Here is a 21,016-nt window from a genome sequence, read left to right as displayed (position 1 = left end):
TATATTCCACAAATAAGTGAGATCATATGATATTTGTCTTTCTCTGTTTGGCTTGTTTCACTTAACATAATAATTTCCAGGTCCCTTCATGTCGTCTCAAAGCTAAAGAGATCTTTCTTTCTTACAGCTGCATAGTACTCCATTGTGTACATGTACCACTGCTTTTTTATCCATTCGTCTGCTGATGAACATTTGGGCTGTTTCCAGATCTTAGCTATTGTAAATAGTGCTGCTACAAACACATGGGGGTACATATATTCTTTGTGATTGGTGTTTCAGCTTCTTAGGGTATATTCCTAGAAGTGGGATCACTGGGTCAAATGGCAGTTTAATTTTTAATTTTTTGAGATAACACCATTTGTTTTCCATAGTGGCTGCACCAGTCTGCATTCCCACCAGCAGTGTACTAGAGTCCCCTTTTCTCCACACCCTCACCAACACTTGTTGTTTGATGATTTGTTGATGGCGGCCATTCTGACAGGTGTGAAATGATACCTCATGGTTGTTTTAATTTGCATCTCTCCGATGATTAGTGATAATGAGCATTTCTTCATATGTCTTTTAGCAATTTGTATGTCCTGTTTGGAGAGGTGTCTATTTAGTTCATCTGTCCATTTTTTAATTGGGATCTTTGTCTTCCTTTTGTTGAGTTGTATGAGCACTTTATATATATTGGAAATTAACCCCTTATCTGATATATCATTGGCAATGATGCTCTCCCATACAGTAGGTTGCCTTTCCATTTTGATGATTGTTTCTTTTGCTATGCAGAAGCTTTTGAGTTTGATGTAGTCCCATGTGTTCATTTTCTCCTTTGTTTTTGTTGCCTTAGGTGATGTATCAGTAAAAATTCTGCCGCATTTGATGTCTGAAATTTTGTTGCCTACAGTTTCTTCTAGGATTTTCATGGATTCATGAGTCACATTTAAATCTTTTATCCATTTTGAGTTAATTCTTGTGTATGGTGTAAGCTGATGGTCTAGTTTCATATCTTTGCATGTAACTGTCCAATTTTCCCAACACCATTAATTAAAGAGGCTGTCTTTACTCCACTGTATGCTCTTGCCACCTTTGTCAAATATTAATTGAGCATATTGCCTTGGGTCCATTTCTGGGTTCTCTGTTCTGTTCCACTGGTCTATATGCCTGTTCTTGTGCCAATACCAGGCTGTTTTGATTACAGTGGCTTTGTAGTATAACTTGAAATCTGGTAATGTGATTCCTCCTGCTTTGTTCTTCTTTTTCAAGATTGCTGTGGCTATTCGAGGTCTTTTTAGGTTCCATATGAACTTTTGAAGTATTTGTTCTAGTTCTGTGAAGTATGTTGTTAGTATTTTTTTTTTTTTTTTATCCTCACCCGAGGATATTTTTCCATTTTTTGTTCAGATAGAACGGGAGGGAGAGAGAGGAAGAGAGAGAGAGAGAGAAACATCGATGTGAAGGGACACATCGAGTGGCTGCCACCTGCACGACCAACCAGGGCCGGGGACAAACTGCAACCAAAGTACGTGCCCTTAGCGGGAACCGAACCCGGGTCTCTCCGGACCGCAGGCCAACGCTCTAACCGCTGAGCCATACCGGCCAGGGCTGTTGTTAGTATTTTGATGGGGATTGCATTGAATCTATAGATTGCTTTGGGTAATATGGACATTTTAATGATGTTAATTCTTCCAATCGATGAACAAGTTATGTGCTTCCACATTTTTATATCTTCCTCTATTTCTGTTTTCAATGATCTGTACTTTTCTGCGAACAGGTCCTTTATTTCTTTGGTTAAGTTTATTTCTAGGTACCTTAATTTTTTTAGTCGCAATGGTAAATGGGATTGTTTTCTTAGTTTCTCTTTCTTTGAGTTCATCCTTGGTGTATAATAATGCCATTGATTTCTTGATGTTAATTTTGTATCCTGCTACTTTGTCATATTCATTTATTAAGTCTAGTAAATTTTTGATGGAGTCTTTGGGGTTTTCTATGTATAGTATCATGTCATCTGCGAATAATGAGAGTTTCACTTCCTCCTTTCCAATTTGGATCCCTTTTATTTTTTCTTCCTGTCTGATTGCTGTGGCTAAGACTTCCAGTACTATGTTAAATAAGAGTGGAGAAAGTGGGCATCCTTGCCTTGTTCCTGTACTTAAGGGAAATGCTTTTAGTTTTTGCCCATTGAGTATGATGTTGGCTATAGGTCTTTCATATATGGCCTTTATGATATTGAGATATGATCCCTCTATTCCCACATTGTTGAGCGTTTTTATCAGAAATGGATGCTGGATTTTGTCGAAGGATTTTTCGGCATCTATTGATATGATCATGTGGTTTTTATTCTTCATTTTATTTATGTGGTGTATCACATTTATTAATTTGCAAATATGGTACCAGCCTTGCATTCCTGGGATGAATCCCACTTGGTCATAGTGAATAATTGTTTTGATGTATTGCTGGATCCGATTTGGTAATATTTTGTTCAGGATTTTGGCATCTATGTTCATCAGGGATATTGGCCTGTAGTTTTCTTTCTTTGTAATGTCTTTTTCTGGTTTTGTAATTAGAATAATGCTGGCCTCATAAAACACGTTTGGAAGTCTTCATTCTTCTTGAATTTTTTGAAATAGTTTGAGGAGAATGGGTGTTAGTGCTTTTTTGAATGTTTGGTAAAACTCCCCTGTGAAGCCATCTGGGCCTGGGCTTTTGTTTGCTGGGAGAGTCTTGATTACATCTTCAAATTCCTTAGTTGTTATTGGTCTGTTCAAGTTTTCTCAATCATCCCGGTCAGTTTTGAGAGACTATGTGTTTCTAGAAATTTGTCCATTTCACATAGATTGTCGAATTTGTTGCTGTATAATTGTTCATAGTAGTTGTTAACAATCTTTTGTATTTCTGTGGTGTCAGTTGTTACTTCTCCTCTTTCATTTCCGATTTTGTGTATTTGGATTCTCTCTCTTTGTTTCTTGGTGAGTCTAGCTAAGGGTCCATCAATCTTGTTTATCTTTTCAAAGAACCAGCGCTTTGTTTCATTGATCCTTTGAATTGTTTTTTTTTTTTTTTTTGGACTCTATGTCATTTATCTATGCTCTGATCTTTACTATTTCCTTCCTTCTACTTGCTGTGGAATATTCCTTTGTTTGCTTTCTAGTTCTTTAAGTTGTGAGGTTAGATAGTCTATTAGACATTTTTCTTATATCTTGAGGTAGGCCTGTAGTGCTATGAACTTCCATCTCAGAACTGCTTTTGCTATATCCCATAGATTTTGTGTTGTTGTGTGTTCATTTTCATTGGTTTCCAGGAAGTTTTTAATTTCTTCCTTGATCTCCATGGTAACCTATTTGTTGTTTAATAACATGCTATATAGCCTCCATGTTTTCAAATGTCTTTGCATGTTCTTGTTGCAATTGATTTCTAGTTGCATGCCATTGTGATCTGAGAAGATGCTTGATATGATTCCAATCTTCTTGAACTTGTTTGTGCCCTAACATGTGGTCTATCTTTGAGAATGTCCCATATGCACTTGAGGAGAATGTGAATTCTATAGTTTTGGGGTATAATTCTCTGTAGATATCTAATAAATCCATTTGGTCTAGTGCTTCACTTAGAGTCTCTGTTTCCTTGCTAATTTTTTGTCTAGAGGATCTATCCAGTGATGTCAGCGGGGTGTTGAAATCCTCTGCTATGATTGTATTGCTATTGATTTCTCATTTGAAGTCTTCCAGAAGAATTTTAATATATTTTGTTGCTCCTATATTGGGTGCATATATGTTTATCAAGGTTGTATCTTCCAGTTGCATAGGTCCTTTCAATATTATGTAGTGGCCTTCTTTGTGTCTAGTTATGGCCTTCATTTTGAAATCTATTTTATCAGATATGAGTATTGCTACCCCAGTTTTTTGTTTTTTCTTTCCATTTGCTTGGAAGATTTTTTTCCATTCCTTCATTTTCAACCTATGTGAGTCTTTTGTTGTGAGTTGGATCTCTTGTAAACAACGTATATATGAGTCATGCTTTCTTATCCAATCAGCTACTCTATGTCTTTTTATCGGGGCATTCAATCCATTTACATTTACGATGATTATTGATATGTAATTATTTATTGCCATTTTTGTTTAGTGTGGTTCTGTTTTTCTTCCCATTTCTCCTGCTAATTACAGCAGTCCTTTTAACATTTCTTGCAGTGCTGGTTTGGTGCTAATGTATTCCCTTAGCCTTTTTTTTGTCTGGGAAGCTCTTTATTTGACCTTCTATTTTGAATGATAGCCTTGCTGGGTAGAGTAGTCTTGGATTCAGATCCTTGTTTTTCATGACCTTCATTACCTCATGCCATTCCCTTCTGGCCTATAATGTTTCTTGTGAGAAGTTAGCTGAGAGCCTTATGGTGTTTCCTTTGTAGGTAACCTGTTGCTTATCTCTTGCTGCTTTTAGGATTCTCTCTTTGTCTTTAATTTTGGCAGTTTGATTACTGTGTGTCTTGGTGTGGGCCTGTTTGGGTTCTTCTTAGTGCGGGCTCTCTGTGCTTCTTGAACTTGAGTGCCTTCTTCCTTCAGCAAATTAAGGACGTTTTCTGTCACTATTTCTTCAAATATATTCTCTAACCCTTGCTCATTTTCTTCTCTTTCGCGGACTCCTATGATGTGAATATTATTATGTTTCCTGTTGTCTCACAGTTCTCTTAAGCTGTCTTCCTGCTTTTTAATTGTTTTTTCCTTTTGGTTTTCTGATTGGTTGATTTTTTCACCCTGTCTTCTAATCCACTGATCCAGTCCTCAGCTTCCTCTGCTCTGCTGTTTAGACCTTCCAATGTGTTCTTTATTTCTGATATGTTATTCTTCATTTCTTCTTGGTGGTTTTTAATTTCCAATTGGTTGATTTTCAACATTTCTATGTCTTTACTCATGGTGCTCATGTCCTTACACATGCTATTGAGCTTCCTGAAGATCATGGCTCTGAATTCTAGTTCTGTTAACTTGCTTAACTGCACCTCATTTATCTCATCTTCGGTAGAGGTCTCTTGTTCTTTCATTTGGCTTTTGTTTCTGTGTTTCACCATTTTGGCTATCACAGTGGGCTTTGGAGTCTGCCAAATTTTCCCTGTGGGTGTTGGTGTTCTGCTGTTTGTGGCTTCCTCTACTGGGTTTGGATGATGCAGGGAGGACCCACTTTAAACACCACTGTCAAGTCTTAACATTCCTGGTTAGAGTTGCTAGCCCAGGGAATGGTAGTTATCCTCTAGCTTTTTTGCCTGTAGGCTATTAGTGGTGGTCACCTGAAGAACCTTGGTTTCTGAGTTGACTGAAAAACTCCCTCAAGTGCTCAGTGTAAGAGGATTTCCAGAGGGTGGGGCAGATGCTGGTTGTTAATTGGCCTCAATTAGCATTTCAATGGCCATGGGTGGGTTGAATCTCCAAGGGAGGGGTCTGCTGCCTCTCCCCAGAGCCCTGGGAAGGAGTAATATGGTCACCGTCCTGAGTGGCCACAACCCAGCAAAAGCTCTGAGCGCCCTCCAAATCTCGAGTGTCCCCACACAGTTCTAGTCCAGTCCGCCCTCTCTCTGCTAGAGCCCAAGGTGAGTGGCTATGGCTATTTTAGCCTCTGTCCCAGCTCTGCCCTATGGAGCCACTTGGGAGTTTAACTGGAGGGCACTGCTCACACCTAAGTCCGCTGCTGTCTGTGGGCTCCCAGCCCCCGTCTCATGTCTCCACAATCCTACCAGGCTCGATAAAGTGTCCCTGTTTATACGGTCCTCCAAGCTGCTTTTCTGTTGGTTTTCCTTGATGATTTGTCTTTATTTTCATTGTAATTCCAGTTTGGTCCTGGGAGATGGTCTGTGTAGCTTCCATTCACTCTGCTGCCATTTTGGAATCCTCCAAGTTATAGAATTTCTAATCACAGGTGTACACTTCAAACTGATATAATATTTTATGTCAACTATAATTGAAAAATAAAAAGTGATTTTAAAAACGAACTTTAGCCCTGGCGAGTTTGGCTCAGTTGTTAGAGTGATGGCCCATGGATCAGAGAAACCCGGGTTCGGTTCCTGCTAAGGGCACGTACCTCAGTTGCAGTTTGTCCCCGGCCCTGGTTGGGGTCATGTGGGTGGCAGCCACTCGATCTATCTCTCTCATATCAATGTTTCTCTCTCTCTCTTCTTTCCTCTCTCCCTCCCACTTTATCTGAAGATAAATTAAAAAATGTCCTTGGGTGAGGATAAAAATGAACAAATAAAAGGTAATTTAATGTAAATAAATAAATAGAAGAAGGGGAGAAGTCACACTGTTGAGGAAGTAGCTACTGTCTCACAGAAGCTGCTGAGGCTTGTGGGACGAATGGTAATGACTGGATTCCTGGTTCCTTATTTCTTTAGAACTAGCTTCTTTTCACTCAGTAACAAGCAGTTATTAGCAGTTTGCAAGGTTCCCCTCGCCCCTCTCATGCATGACCTAGTTCTCACACAGGGTTCCTCAGTTGGAGCTCAAATCTGAGACCCAGGCATGTCAGGAAACCAACTGGACACGAAAGCCATTGCAGAATCACACAGTCCCTTTCTTTCCACCCCACTGATCTGTTTCTTAGAGGGTCTGGTGGCAACGTGAAATTTATTCCTTGGAGAGTGTAGAACGTCTGCAACTCCAGATGCAGAAATAAAACTTACTCTTTAAAGTGTTTGCAGACATGAAAAGAAACCCGGATCCCTTTTAAACATCTTGAACATAAGCAGTATGGAGTTGGGGGTCTAGACATGAACTCTAAGGCTAAAACTGCAGCTAGCCCAACCCTCTGTCTTTACTTGGGGGATTTGGAAATCCATACATATTTTTAAATAATTGGGAGTTGAGAAGATTAAATGAGGTCATATATATGTAAAGCTTAGCATAGTACTTCAACCACATAAATGCCCAATGTATTTTAATTGTTAACTGTTAACATTATTCCTGTGCCATTGATAGCAAGCTGCTAGCTGTCAGTGGTGAGTGGCTATTTCTTTTCTTTTTCTTATTTTTAATCCTCACCCAAGGATGTTTTGATTTGAGAGAGAGAGAGAGAGAGAGAGAGAGAGAGAGAGAGAGAGAAAGAAACATCAATCAGTTTTCTCTCCATAGGTACCCCAACCAGGGATCGAACCACAACCTGGGTATGTACCCTGTCCGGAAATAGAAGCTGAGACCCTTCGGTGGACAGGATGGACACTCTAACCAACTGAGCCAGGGCTGGAAAATGTATAATTTTAAGTGAGGCTGAATGTATGAGCACTGTAGTTATAGCAACAGACACATCAGCTTCTGAGCAGCAAGTCCACGAGACTGTTACATGAGCCAACTTGGTGGTAAAAAGTGCAGGAACACCAAGGCTGCTAATGGATACATTGTTCCTGCGTTTTTTACTGCAAAGTCGACATATGGACATATACAGACCCAGAGAAAAGGGAGACATCAGGCAAGAGGAGGACAGTGAAGGCTGACGGCGTTGTGGGGAAGAACACGAGAAGTCTGTCGTGAAGGGCAGCAGCTTGGTAGCACAGGCTCTGTAACGAGGAAGGAAACTCATCGGACAGAAGAGCAGTAGACTCGGCCTCAGCGCTCATGGCTGGCCTCACTGAGGGTGAGGAGGCAGCAGAAACCACGTGGCCTGTGGAGGAAAGAGCCTTCAGAGAGCTCTTGGGATCCAGGGGCCGAGGGAGACAGGGCCGGCTGGGCGCTCTCCAGCCAGTTTTCTCCTCTGTGCACCCTGCTTCTGAAGCAGGCCCTGGGGCCTGCGCAGCCTCGTCCTTGGGAGGGAGGGAAGTCAAGAATGCATCTCCTCAAAACCAGAAATCAAGCTCCCATGTGAGCCGCATCTCTAAACTGGCATGCGATGGGAATTCCGTGTCGTTAGCACAGACCTACAGCCCGCAGACTTGCAAGAGGGTGTTGCCCCAGCCCCTGCTGTAAAGGGCCCCTCCAGCCCTCCTCTGGCCTCAGGCCATCCCACAGAGTTCATGGGACCAAGGAGATGTGCCCACCTGGGCCCTATGCCTTCTCTTTTTAGACCCCTCTCTGGGTACCTGGGGTTCCACAATTTCCTGACCAAGTGGCCCTGGTCCTGTTTCCAGGATGTGAGGCCCTGTCCTTATCTTTTCCTTGGGAGACCAGATGGCCCCACCAGCGTGCACACCACATGCCTGGCGGCTGACTGTGGGATAGCTGTTTGCAGGGAGGTGGGAGTGGAGCATGGCCATGCAGGCTGGAGGGTCATGAGCACGCATGAGAGTGAGTGAGGTCCTCACAGTGTGGGGGCGTTTGACATAGAAGACAAGTGGGCAGGGGCCAGTGACCCTGAGATCAAAACTCAGCCCTGCACTGTAGAGCATTAAGAGGCAAAGCTGTCAAGGTCGGAGGTAGAATGCATTTTACATAACATTTACTAGTGAAATTTTTCACGTTAAGAGACTTAGACAGCCTGGCTGGCATGGCTCAGCGGTTAGTGTCAGCCAGCCCTCCAAAAGGCCTCGGGTTCCATTCCCAGTCAAGGGCACATACCTGGGTTGCAGGTTCCATCCCGGCCCCAGTCGGGGCTCGTTTGGGAGGCAGCCAATCTATGTGTTTCTCTCTCACATTGATATTTCTCTTTCTCTCTCTCTCTTCCCCTTTCTCCATCCCTTCCACTCTTTCTAAAAATTAATGGAAAAAATACCCTAGAGTGAGGATTAACAAGAAAAAAATAAAATAAATAACTATAATAAAATACTTAGACCCACTGTATGTGAGCCCCATTTGTGCTCTTGCTCCAGATCCTGCGGTGTTGGGGTGTCCTGCGCTTGGCGCTTGGGGGTGTGCTTAGCCCTGTCACCCTGCAGGAATGGGAAGGGCAGCCCGAGCTTTCTACCCGTTCTCATGTGGCCAGACAGCGAAGCAGCGGTTCTCAGCCTGTGGGTCGCGACCCCTTTGGGGCTCGAACGACCCTTTCACAGGGGTCGTCTAAGACCAACGGAAAACACATCTTTCCGATGGTCTTAGAAATGGAGACAGCGCTTCTCTATCCGTCTCCAGGTGGGTCCGCCTGCGCACAACATGAGGAGCTGCAGTAAAGGGTCACAGCGTTAGGAAGGTTGAGAACCACTGCAGTAAAGAGTGATTTTGCCAACTGTAAAAACAGAAGCCCCTGGAATGCAGCAAGTCCAGTTCTTCAGGGCTGTCCTCAGCACAGACACTTTGGACCTGCATGCTCTGCTCCGTTGTCTTCAGTCAGGGGCCCAGGCTCTTGCACAGGGGCTCCCTCCCCCTTGTCCCCTTTGCCGAACTGGCCCACACAGCTGGAGCAAAGAGCAGTCTCTCGTCTTAGCTTCAGCGCCCAGCAAGAAGGATCCATCGGGATCCGGCTCCTGGCCAGCCTCACACCATCGTGGTGAAGTCTGTCTTACTTGCCACCCCCCAGATGAAGCCAGGGTGCTGGAGCCTGCAGACAGAAGGAAAGCCAAGGACACCCACTTCCTGAGGGCTCTCTGCCTGATCTGTAGCCCCGGAGTCCGCTCCAGCCTCAGGTGCCACAGACAAGCTGTGGCCCCAGCCTGAGGGATAAGGAACGAGCTCTGCATGTTTGGCTGTTAGTGGGCACAGCCACGAACTACATTGTATAAGGAGAAAACCAAGCAGCGTCGTGTGGCCTTGGTGCTGCAGAGACCCAACTGGGTTTAAACCGGCTGGTCTGGCTGTATCTGACCAGCCTCCGGAGGGCTCTGAACCACGGAGTTGGTTCTAGGGTGTGCTCGGACCAGTTTGCAGCAGAGGTGGGTCATTGTGAATGAAAAGATCAGGCATGACTGTAATTCCAACCTTCCTTTCCTTCCATGTGGCCAGAATGCAACTATATCCCACTTAGGTAGCAACACGCATGGCGGGAATGGGGGCACAGTTAAAGCGACAGAGCTTCCCAGGTGCTCTGGCTTGAAAGCTAACCTGTTTTAGTGGGTTGAATAGTGTCCCCTCAAAAAACTGTGTGTCTACCTAGAACCTCAAAATATGATCTTATTTGTGAATAGGGCCTATGCAGATGTAATCAGTCAAGATGAGGTTGTACTAGATTAGGGTGGGCCCAAAATATACAATGACTGGTGTTCTTATAAGCAGAGGAGAGACACTCAAAGGTACACACAGAACAGCAGCCCACGTGAAGACAGAGGCAGAGACTGGAGTGATGTCTGAGGATGGCCAGCCACCCCACGAGCCAGGAGGAGGCAAGGAAGCGAGGTGAGGTTCTTCCCTGGCCTTCGGAAGCAGTGCCACCCTGCTGACACCTTGATCCCAGACTCCTACACCTAGACCCACGAGTGTCTTGTTTTTAAGCCATCCAGTTAGTGACCATTCTTAATGGCAGTCCTAGGACTCTAATATACCAGTTCAGAAACACAAAGATGCTCTGTGTGGTCGGGCTAAGCTGCTCGAGGTGTCTGTGCTGCAGCTTGGGGTCCGAGCCCCAGCAACCAAAAAATGTGACTTTGCTTCCTCTGGCCACTGTTTCTTTTGTACATGTCTCTCTTACATTGGTCGATAGCCATCATTTTTTGTCTTCTCAGTATCCATTTTCCATTCTAGCCACACCCAGATGTCTTTTGGGGGAATTTCCTTGATGCAGGAAAATTTCTGGTAACTACCTCAGACCCTAAAGGAATAGCTCACACTCCCTCCCCCTGGGGCCAGAGAACAGCCCACCACGTAAGCTCGGAGCACTGGATTTTGCTTCTTGGACACTCTAACAAAGGATCAACAGTGAGGACGCTCAGTGCAGCGCAGCGGACGTGGCTGCTGCTTGGAGACTGTGGCCAGCTGCCCACATGGCTGAGGCTCCGGCCCCGATCCAGGTCCTGTTCTGCCAGCACCCAGCTTTCCCTTGGAGAATCGCCCTGCATCACTCTGAGTACCTCTGCACATCAGCTGGAGTTCACTTCTGTTGATCACAGTCACACTCTAACTGATGCACTCGAGAGGCTGGGGGAAGAGGCAGCTTGGTCTGGGGCAGAATCTAGGTATTTTGAGGATGGCTGGACAAAAACAAAAACAAAGATCCTTAAAACTATGCAAAGGTTTCTAAGTTTCTCTGCCTCCGAGCTGCGTGTAAATCGGGACAGTCCTGTGGAAGCCAGGCTGGCAGTGCTCGGTGCTGTGCACACACGTCCCACCCCACATGCACCTTCTGCAGAAGTACACACATTTGCATGAAGATGTTCACCAACAAACATGCACCCAGAGCAGCACCGTTCATGACAGTCCAAAACTGGAAGCTCTCCAATGTCCACGTATGATAGAATGGATTACAAAGTTGCATACATACAACGGCATACAGAAATAGAACAATAAACTACAACTATACTCGTTAGTGTACATACATCTCACCAGAATAGCATTGAGCCAAAGAAAACAGACTTTTAAAAGTCTAGACTCCATGAAGCCTTTTTTATCAAGCTAGAAAAGCAGCCAGATGAATCTATAGTGTTAGAAATCAGGATGGTGGTTAACCTTGGAGTGTGGGGGGTCATCCTTACTAACTGGAAGGGGGCACAGGGAGATTCCATGGTGCTGGCATGTTCTGTTTCTTAATCTCAGTTCTGGTTACTGGGTGGGTTAATTTTATGAAAATATTCATGCGGTTGAACACTGTGATTTGTGTACTTCTCTGCATGCATACTACACTCTAATAAGGTTTAGCCAGAAAAATTGTATCCAGATTTTTCACAGTGTCTGACAGATTACTACACTGTATGGGGATAAGAGCCATACTCCCCACTTCCGCCGGTCCACTGAGAACTCCCCGAAACACAGAAGTTCCTAGAGAAGGTCAGCAAACAGAGCTGAGGGCGAGCGTGTCCAGCAGAAAGCAGCCATGGTGCCCACACGCAGAGGATGCCCAGCAAAGTGAACCAGGGCAGGAAGAGGGAAACGCAATGGCTTATGCCCCAGGGCCTGGTGGGTTGCAGCTGTGAGCACAGGCCTGACACTGACTTCCGGGGATACCTGTTAGAAGACTCTGCAGGAACTCGGGGTCTGGAGGGCCAGCTGGCCAAAACCTGGCCCATGCCATGGTGCTGCCCTGGCAGCTTAGGCGGATGTGAGTGTCACGAACCTCAGGCCATGACACATGCATGTTGGGGGTGATCCTGAAGAAACAGAGTTTAGTCCCCACGAAACCCACAACTTCCAAAGGCCAACCTGTGCGGGTGGGAAGTATCTGGTGTCTTCATGTACATTAGTGTGTTTGATTCTCCCAGCATCCGTATGAAACAGGTGTGCAAGGCGAACACAAGACCCCATGATAAGTGGCAGGGAGCACATTAATGTTAAGAACATGTACATTGAAGTCACACAAACCTGAGTTCAAATTCTGACTCTGTTACTTCTTAGTTCTGCGGCCTTCAACTTGCACCCTAATTCCATTGAGCTGCCATTTCCTTGTCAGTAAATAACAAGGACAGTGTCACTCACCCTGTTGGCCGGTTGCGAAGATTAAACAGGATAATCACGTGACTTGCTTAGCAGCGAGCCAGGGCGCAGACGTGCTCAGTAAATGACTGCTGTTGCTCTTTTTCTTTTTTTTGATAGTATTATTTCTTCTAAAAAGAAATGATAGAACATTGAGAATGGTGTTTATGGTTTGTCTTTTATAAACTTTAAAATAGAGTCTACTAAATACAATTCACGGTGATGAGATTTTTTGAAAATATTTTTAGTCTCATGTAACTATTCAGAACCAATGGAAATGAAAAAAAATGTGTGCATACCTGGGACATAGGACTTGAACACGCTGGCCACGTAGCCCCACTGGTCACGACTGCTGGGCCCAAACTGCTTCTTCTGTTGGGCCTGCGTCTGCACATCATTCCCTAGAGCAGGTGGAGGGGAGGGCGGCCCTGTCCCCGCAGGTGTCATCTCTGAGGGGAGGAGCATAAGACCCCCTCACTAATTCCGACCGGCTGGCTAATGAGCACTGAGGATGCAGTGGGAAGGTGATTGAGGGTACCACAGGGAAATGTATGACGTCTCATTATCTTATCTCTTAAAAATGCATAAAACCTGGCAAATTCTCCATGTCTTTTGAACAAAACCTCTAAAAAATTAGAATATATTAAGAAAGGACACCTGGATGTTTCTATCAACATTGGGACCCCATTTAATTTGGAGAGTATTTTCTCTTTGCTCACATCCCTGGTTCTAATGACCTATCTCCAAAGAATGAGCAACCAGAGGAATAATTGTGGAGAATTATTGAATTGTGGAATCGTAACTTCCTGTCTTTGTGAGACGCAGTATTTCTCAGCATGTGTTCTGCAGAAGAAACAGCAAAATGCTTTGTGAAATGTTCCATCCGCCCCAGGGTGAAGGTGGGACGACGTCCTGCTGTCTCCCAGACTCAATGTCCCGCTGCTCCACCTCCCTCCCCTCCAACTGTGCAGTGAGGTGGGTGTCACGCTCCTTCCTGAGTGGAGCTTGTGGTCTAGGCCTCAGCCAGTCAGCAAGTCCTCGCCCCCTCCTCACAGGATTGGGTCAGAGTGGGGCATGTGACACAGTTCAAGCCAATGAGACACAGGGAGGCCTTTGCTGTTAGAAAGAAGGCAGCACTCTTTTCTGTTGGGAGGGGCAAACCCACCTGAGCATGGAACCAGCGCTGTCAAAGCAAAGTATAGAGCAGTAAGGGGAAGCCCTGGCCGGTGTGGCTCAGTGGTTAGAGCATCGGCCTGCCGCCAGAGTCCCGGGTTCGGTTCCTGCTAAGGGCACGTACCTCAGTTGCAGTTTGTCCCCGGCCCCAGTTGGGGTCGTGTGGGTGGCAGCCAGTCAATGTGTCTCTCTCACATCGATGTTTCTCTCTCTCTCCCCCTCCTGCTCTATCTGAAGATAAGTGCAAAAATGTCCTTGGTAGGATAAAACAATAAAATAAAATAAAAGGGAGGGAGGCATGTGGCAGGTGTGGACATGTGCCCTGAGGAGAGCACTGGACTCCTGGCCCCGCTGCTGCCCTCTGAGTCCACCGCCAGGCTTTGACTGGCTCCCCCAGCCGAGGACCAGTGTGGCCGGGAGCCTAGTGCAGCCCAGACCTGCAAGAGACAGGCCACGGCTAGAGAATGCCGTGTTTATCCAGGGCAGCCTTTGCTCAGCTTAAAAACGCGGGCTTTTGTATTGAAGAAGCAGGAACAAAAGACATGTGGACAACCGAGCACCTCGGTCACTGTCCCCTGGGGCTTCAGCTTCCGGAGCACTTCCCTGGACGCTGCCGTGGAGGCTCTTCACTGGTCCCTGCTCGTCTGCGCCCCGCTTCTCCCGGGCAGCTCCCCTCCCAGTGCCCGAGCTCATGCCCCGCACGGCCCACACCGAGCCCAGAGTGGGCTCTCCTTCTCCACGGCTGCTAGTGGCCTCTTTCCTCGTCCCTCTCTGTGAAGACTCATCCTGCGAAGCCTCAAGATGCAGCTTCTTGAAGGTCACTTTGTACGCATGTCTTCCCATTTAAGCCCATTGTGGGAAAAAGAACAACCCCTTCAGTCTGCTCTGTGGGCTCTGCTGGCCTGATCTTCCCCTGACTGTCGAAGCGCAGTCTCAGCCTGACAGACGGACAGCACTTCTCTCCACCAGGACCCTGCTCCTCGCTGGCTTCTCTCCGCGTCTCCTCCCTGCCACTGGCCACATTCTCTCTGTGGCCTTACTCTGGATGGTGGGTCTTTTTTTTAAATTTTTTTTCTTTATTAATTTTTAGAGAGAGAGGAAGGGAGAGGGAGAGAGAGATAGAAACATCGATGAGAGAGAACATCGACTGGCCGCCTCCTGCATGCCCCCCACTGGGGATCAGGCCCACACCCTGGGCATGTGCCCTGACCGGGAATCAAACCAGCGACATTTAGTGCATGGGTCGATGCTCAGCCACTGAGCCACACTGGCCGGGCTGCACTGTTGGTCTTTTGAAGACAAAGAACAAACACTCAGACTATGTCCAATCGCTGGGCAGGGGAGGAGTGGACTGCAAAGACACACAGCTGGGTGGGAGACAGGGATCTTAAGAGAACCAAGCAAGGTGAACTGTTGAATCTCATGGAGGCTGGAGTGGACTTTGGGATTCGATAGACCAAGATGATGTATTGGTGGACTTTGGAATCCGACAGGCTTGGTTTTTAGACCTGGTTCTTCTACTTACTAGTTGTCTGAGCTGGGCACATGCGTGAAGCTTCCTTTTCACATTTAGGAAATAAGATAAAAATAAACCCATCTCCATAGAGTTGCTGGGAGGCTAAGTGAGATGATGTCTGTAAGCCAGTTCGCCTGGTGCCTAAAAGTAAAAGGCACTCAGTAAGTGTAGGCAAATCTTGTATTTAAAGTCCATCCAGGACTAGATCACTAGTCTCAACACAGCTGAGTTCATGGATCGCACTCCTCTCCACCATTCCGATAACGCAGTTTACTGTCTCCTTTCCCTGCATCTCCTCTGGGTCCTCCTCCCACCGGCTACTTACTTTTCCCTCATATTTCCACTCAGACCTCTCTGCGTGGGCCAGTGCTCATGCAGCACCTCCTGTGGGCTGCTCTGGCCAAGGTGCACCCCTGTCCATCAGCCCTGGCACCGGAGCGGAGGTCTGTGGCACAGGGCACTGTCCTGCCTCTGAGCTGGTGGAGCAGACGGAGGAGCTTGGGCACGAAAGGATGGAGTCACTGGGTGGCTGGAGTCACAGACGCCCACTCTGCACTTCTGCTCCTGAAGCTCAGATGCAAGGAAGTGAACCTGTGTGATCAAGTCCTATCCCGCCCCACGCTCTGGGCGCTCACCCGAGTGGCTCTGAGCTCGTTCAGTAAATAGTACTGCGCATCTCCCGTGGGCAGGCATGGTCTCGAAGTACAGAGAATACAGGGTGAGGAAAGCAGAGGCTCTGTCCTCAGGGCACTTATTTTCTGGCGGGCATTCCAGATCATTCTTCAACATCTCAGACCATGGTGTGGCGTTTCCGCTAGTAACCATGGGGGCCGGGGTACACGCGTTCCTCCTTCATTTCTACACTTGGACTTGGCAGGAGAAGACTGAGTCCCAGAGGAGCTCTTTGAAGGGGCTGTGGCCCCAGTTTCCGAGAACACTGTTGTGTGCCTCTGCACTGTGGAGGCTCTTTGTGGGCCCCTCCTTGTGGGGCAGTGTCTGGTGTGCCTCCAGCTGGGCCCTTCCTGGCTGCCTAGTTTTAGGCAACTCATCCTCACCTCAGCGTTTACAAATGTGAAATGTTCTGCACGTGCTGGGTTTTGTGAGGAGTAAAGGGGAAAACTCATCTATGGTATATTTAGTTCTCAAGAATGTCAGCTATTACTTAATATTAGTGGCTGCCCGAGACTGAGAGGCATCTGCCGATGGGGGAGGTGACCTGGCCGTCAGCGATGCAGCCGCGGACGCTCGGCAGTCGGTCTGCTAGCTCAGGAGCAGGCAGAGGTTGGCGCGGCCCGCGCTGCCGTGAGTCCCGGGGCTCCCTGCACCGCCGTGTCATCTCAGTCTCACGTCAGCGGCAAGGTAGGCATCGTTTTCTCCATTTTGCAGAAATGGAGGAGATGGGGCCTGAGAAGTGAGTGGACGGGATGGTGGCAGGCCGCAGCTGGGCGTCGGCAGTCCTTGGCTCCTCCCGTTTTAGCTGAAGGAGGTGGAGGTGGACATGAGGAGGAGACACTCAGATTTCAGGAAAACCTGGCCTGACGTTACTGTACATTAACATCAAACCATTAACATCTCCCGCCTCTGGTAGGCAGGTGCGGTGCGGACAGACCGCCGATTCAGGGCGAGCGGTTCTGGCTGCTGCTCCAAAAGCAGCTAGGACCTCTCGGGCCCTAACCTGTCCCAGACTCGGGAAGAGCCCGAATAGTGCTCACCCCGTTTCCCTCCTCCTCTGAGCCAGTGAGCCGCTGGGTGCTTGCCTTTCCCAAGCCCGTGGGTGGTTTTGTGGAAGTTTCCAAAGACATAAAAGCAGCCGCCGCCAAGAATTCCAGAGGATGCTCACATCTCTACCTAAAGCTGTGAATCACACAAAGCTCAGACCACACAGTTGTCGGCTACAACCCTGGCACCGAGTCTCTGGGCCCGGCCCCTGCCCGCCTGTCCCGGCTCCACCCCACGGCGCTCTGCCTGGCTTTCGCTCTCCTTTACTGTTCAGCCGCTCTGAATCCCTCAATAGCGCACTGGTTTCATTTCTATGTGACTCCGAGATGCACCTGTCCGTGCCGTGTCCCCCGTTCAGCAATCTGCTTTTCAGCCCCCTGCCTGGCTGCTCTTCCTCAGGTGCTCCCCTCTCACTAACGTAGTGTGAGTCACACACCACCCCAACTGTCCTGGCTCTCAGGGTCCTGGGGCGCCTGCGCTCAGCTCAGTGGCTCTCACCTGGTCTCTTATGTGGTCACAGTCAGGCGTCCAGTCAGCTGGGCTATCTCAAGGCTCCACTGGTCTGAGCAGCCTGGCAGCTCCTTCAAGCCTCTGTCCTCTGCCTGACTGCGGTGATGGCCCAGCAGCTGCGGCGGGGTCTTCTCGGGACGCCTTCTCTGGGCGCGCGTGGGCCTGCTCCCGGCACGGTGGTCTCAGCATGGTTCCTCCCGAGCGTGTGTTCCGAGACCAAGGCAGAAGCTGCAGCCTCGGAAGTCACGCAGGCCAGTTCCGCTGACTGCCGTTGGCGACACAGGCCGGCCCAGAGTCACACGGGGCATACCCAGGGTGCGAAGGCCGCGACCTGCAGCTCACTGGGAGGCCACCTCACAGACCGGCGGCCACCTCTCCTGTCTCCCCTCTGTGCTCTCCTGGGACCCGTGTGCACCCCTCCTCAGCAACTGTGTCCGGGCTCACTTTGTTGTCCCTGCTCCCCTGTGAGTGCCTGTGGGTGGCTGGCTGCCCAGTGGGTTATTTTTTAATCTCCCATGCCTGGCCTTCACTAAACACAACTTCACTTTATGGAATTGAATCAAACTGCCACTTAGCACTCCCCTAGCCTTAGAGCAACTCGAGGCTCTAGTCAATTGGCTCCCCACTTTCAAACGAAAGAGGGCCCCTGAAACCTGGACAACCTCCAGGCCAGACATGCCTCAGACAACACAAAACCAAGCATTTCTCCTTTTCCCCTCTGACAAGTGAATTAGGTTCTTGAAAAAGACGCCAACTGACAGCCCCATAGATGAGGAACATCTGTCCTCCGGGGCCTGTGTGCAGGGAAGCGGGGGGTCCTGAGCAGGCAGCTGGGCACGGCAGGGGTGGAGACCCCGCCCCAGGCAGCCCCCAGGGCCAGCTCTGGAGGAGCCACGGGAGGGTGCTTCTCAACCTCTCTGAACATCTGACCACCTGCCTGGCTTCAAGCTTCAGTTCTGCCTGAGTTCTGTTTTCACCAGAGTTGGGGCGTTGGACTGAGAAGAAGCGTGAAGAGAAAATCTATCTCGTAGTGGAGGTCGAGGGAAGAACTATGAGATGAAGTGGAAGAGGAGAGAAGAGAGAAAAAATGTCCTCCTTCAACAGGTTACCAGGGAAATAAATGCTCCCTAGTTCCTACCCTACAAACCACCTTGCTCACATTTCAGATCATGACCCAAACCTTCTTATTTATTAAAAAGAATAAATATAATAAGAACTACCAATCAGCAAGTGCTTACAGTGGGCCTGGCAACGTGCCAAGACTTAATATGTCCCCCTATTTTATAGAAAAAAACAAGACTCAGAGAGATCAAGCAATTTGACCAAGATCACAGAGCTTGTCGGGGCAGAACCGAGACTCTTGCCCTTGCCTGTCTGCCTTTCAGCCTTCATGCTCCGAACGGGTCCAGCAACACCAGCCTCACCCAGAAACCGATCGGAAATGCAGATTCTCAGGCCCTGCTTGCAGCCAGCTGAGTAAGAATCGCAGGTGAGTCTTCCACACGTCGGCGTTCAAGTGGCCGTGGCCTGTCCTCCAGGTGGGAGCACCCTGAGGCCCCTGGCTGGGCCGTGGGTGACTGTGACCCAGGACATGGAGAGGCTACCTCCAAGGGGCCCTGGGAACACAGTTAACCCCAGATTGGCACTAGCAGGTGTGGTCATCGGGATGGCTGTGCCGCTCCTCACAGCCCTGCGGTGGGAAGGACGCCCTTCTTTTTCCTAATATTTTTCTACCGATGTATATTTACATGCAGCTAAGTGCTCACATTCTTGTGTAACAGCACCCCGATGACGACGTCAGACTTTCCAGCACCCCAGAGGCCCCTCCTCTGCCACCCAGACAACGCTCCCAGTGGGCTGTTCTGACCTCTGTCCTCACAGACTCGCTCGACCTGCGCTCGAACTTCAGTAAACAGGTGGCACGGCCAGTGCTGTGTCGCGCGGCTGCGAGGTGCAGTGTGCTGCCGCGTATTTCAGTGTCTGTCTGTCCCACACTCAGCAGTCCATCCATTCTAGTGCGGGCGGGCATCTGGGTTCTGTTCCTCTTCGCCTGCTACCGTGGCTGCTGCTGGCATCCTGGGCACGTGTGGGAGATGGGCACGTGTCTCAGACCGGTGCACAAGCATCCGATCGCTTTCAGTCAGCGTGTTGTAAGTCCGTTAGCTTCTGTCGAAGTGTCTCAGTTCGTGCTCTGCCGAAGGGTGTGAGAGTGAGCGCTCTTTTCTGCCCGGACCGCAGTTAGCAGGAGCCCTTACTCTGCGTTGCGTTGCTCTCCTTTGAAAAGGGGAAGGAGAGACTCGATCCCAATTTCCCACCTAAGGTGACAGCCCTACACGTCCCCCGAAATCAGGGCATTTCTGTGCGCATTGCTTTGGCACCGACGTCAGCAGCAGGGCCCTTTAATGGTGCACCAGAAAGACACTTGATCCCCATGAGCTGCAACAATAGAAACTCTGTGGCTTCTCCTCACATGAGAAAGAGGTCCCAACAATATAATCAACCTTGACAAGCACAGGGGGCAGATTTCAGGGCAGTGCATGGGGAACTCAGAGTACAACTCACATGGTTGATAACTCGAAGCAACAGGAGCAGTGTGGACAGCACCTGCGGGAGGAGACTCACCCTCGAGGTCTTCTCCCGTCAGAGGTGCGGAGCAGCAGGCTGGCTTCCCTCCCGGGACCTGCGGTGACTGAAGAGCCCGACTCCGCCCGGGAAGCACAGGCTGGCACTAAGCCCGTGCTCACTGCTCCCTGACCTCCACCAGCCCTTAGCCCTCCACACGTCCACGCCTTCCCATGACACGAGCAGCCGAACGACAGACTTCTTTCCTTTTCCTCCCTCTTAGCCTGCATTTTCCTGTTCTCCACTCACTTTAAAAATCTTTTCATTTTTTAATCATTTTCGTCTTAGAGGAGATTGCAAGACTAGAAGGAACGCCCTGAACCTCTGCCCTGCCCTCACTTCTGACATCCTGCGCACCGTGCTGGTGTTGTCTCGCCCTCCGTCTGATGGCACGGAAGAGCTCCCTGAGGTTTCAGTGAGCTTCCTGAAGACAAGGGTGTTCTTTTATGAGAGAAAAGGGGATCTTGCTTAGCACCAATACAACACGTGTAACATAGAGCTCAGATTTAAGCTTCACCAACTATCTCAGTGACGTCCTTTGCGATGCTCCTGCTCCTCCCCGTTCAGGACCCGTTCGGAATCATGCATTTATTGTCATATTTGTATAGTGTCTCTCGTTTGCAAAATTGACACGTTGACGAGTAGAGATCAGTGGTTCCATAGAGTGCCCTTGAACTTGTCACTCTACATTCTTACCACACTCAGACTTGCAAAGCCCCAGACATAAAACGCTCTCTCTCCACCAGGTTTTGTTCATGCCCTTCCGCTGGGAATTCCCTCCGCTTCCATTCACCCAGAGAGTTCTCACTCAGCTTCTGAGGCCTTGAGTTTAGCACCCAAGCTTAGCCCATCCGAGCACCTACAAACTGTACTATGTTGTGTGCACGATTCAGGGTCACTGACCATGACCCCACACGGTGTTCCCGCACCTGCCGGTCCAGGGTCTCCCAACAAGTACAGGCAGGAAAGATCCGCCCGGCAGCCACTGGCCCCCACATGGCCCACTGTTTGCCCGGGGGCCCCCTTTGGTTCCTGGGCA

Source organism: Molossus molossus, unplaced genomic scaffold (assembly GCF_014108415.1).
Source record: "Molossus molossus isolate mMolMol1 unplaced genomic scaffold, mMolMol1.p scaffold_m16_p_18, whole genome shotgun sequence".
Classification (NCBI taxonomy): Eukaryota; Metazoa; Chordata; class Mammalia; order Chiroptera; family Molossidae; genus Molossus; species Molossus molossus.
The sequence above is the reverse complement of the archived record's forward strand: the minus strand, read 5'-3'. Positions refer to the sequence as shown.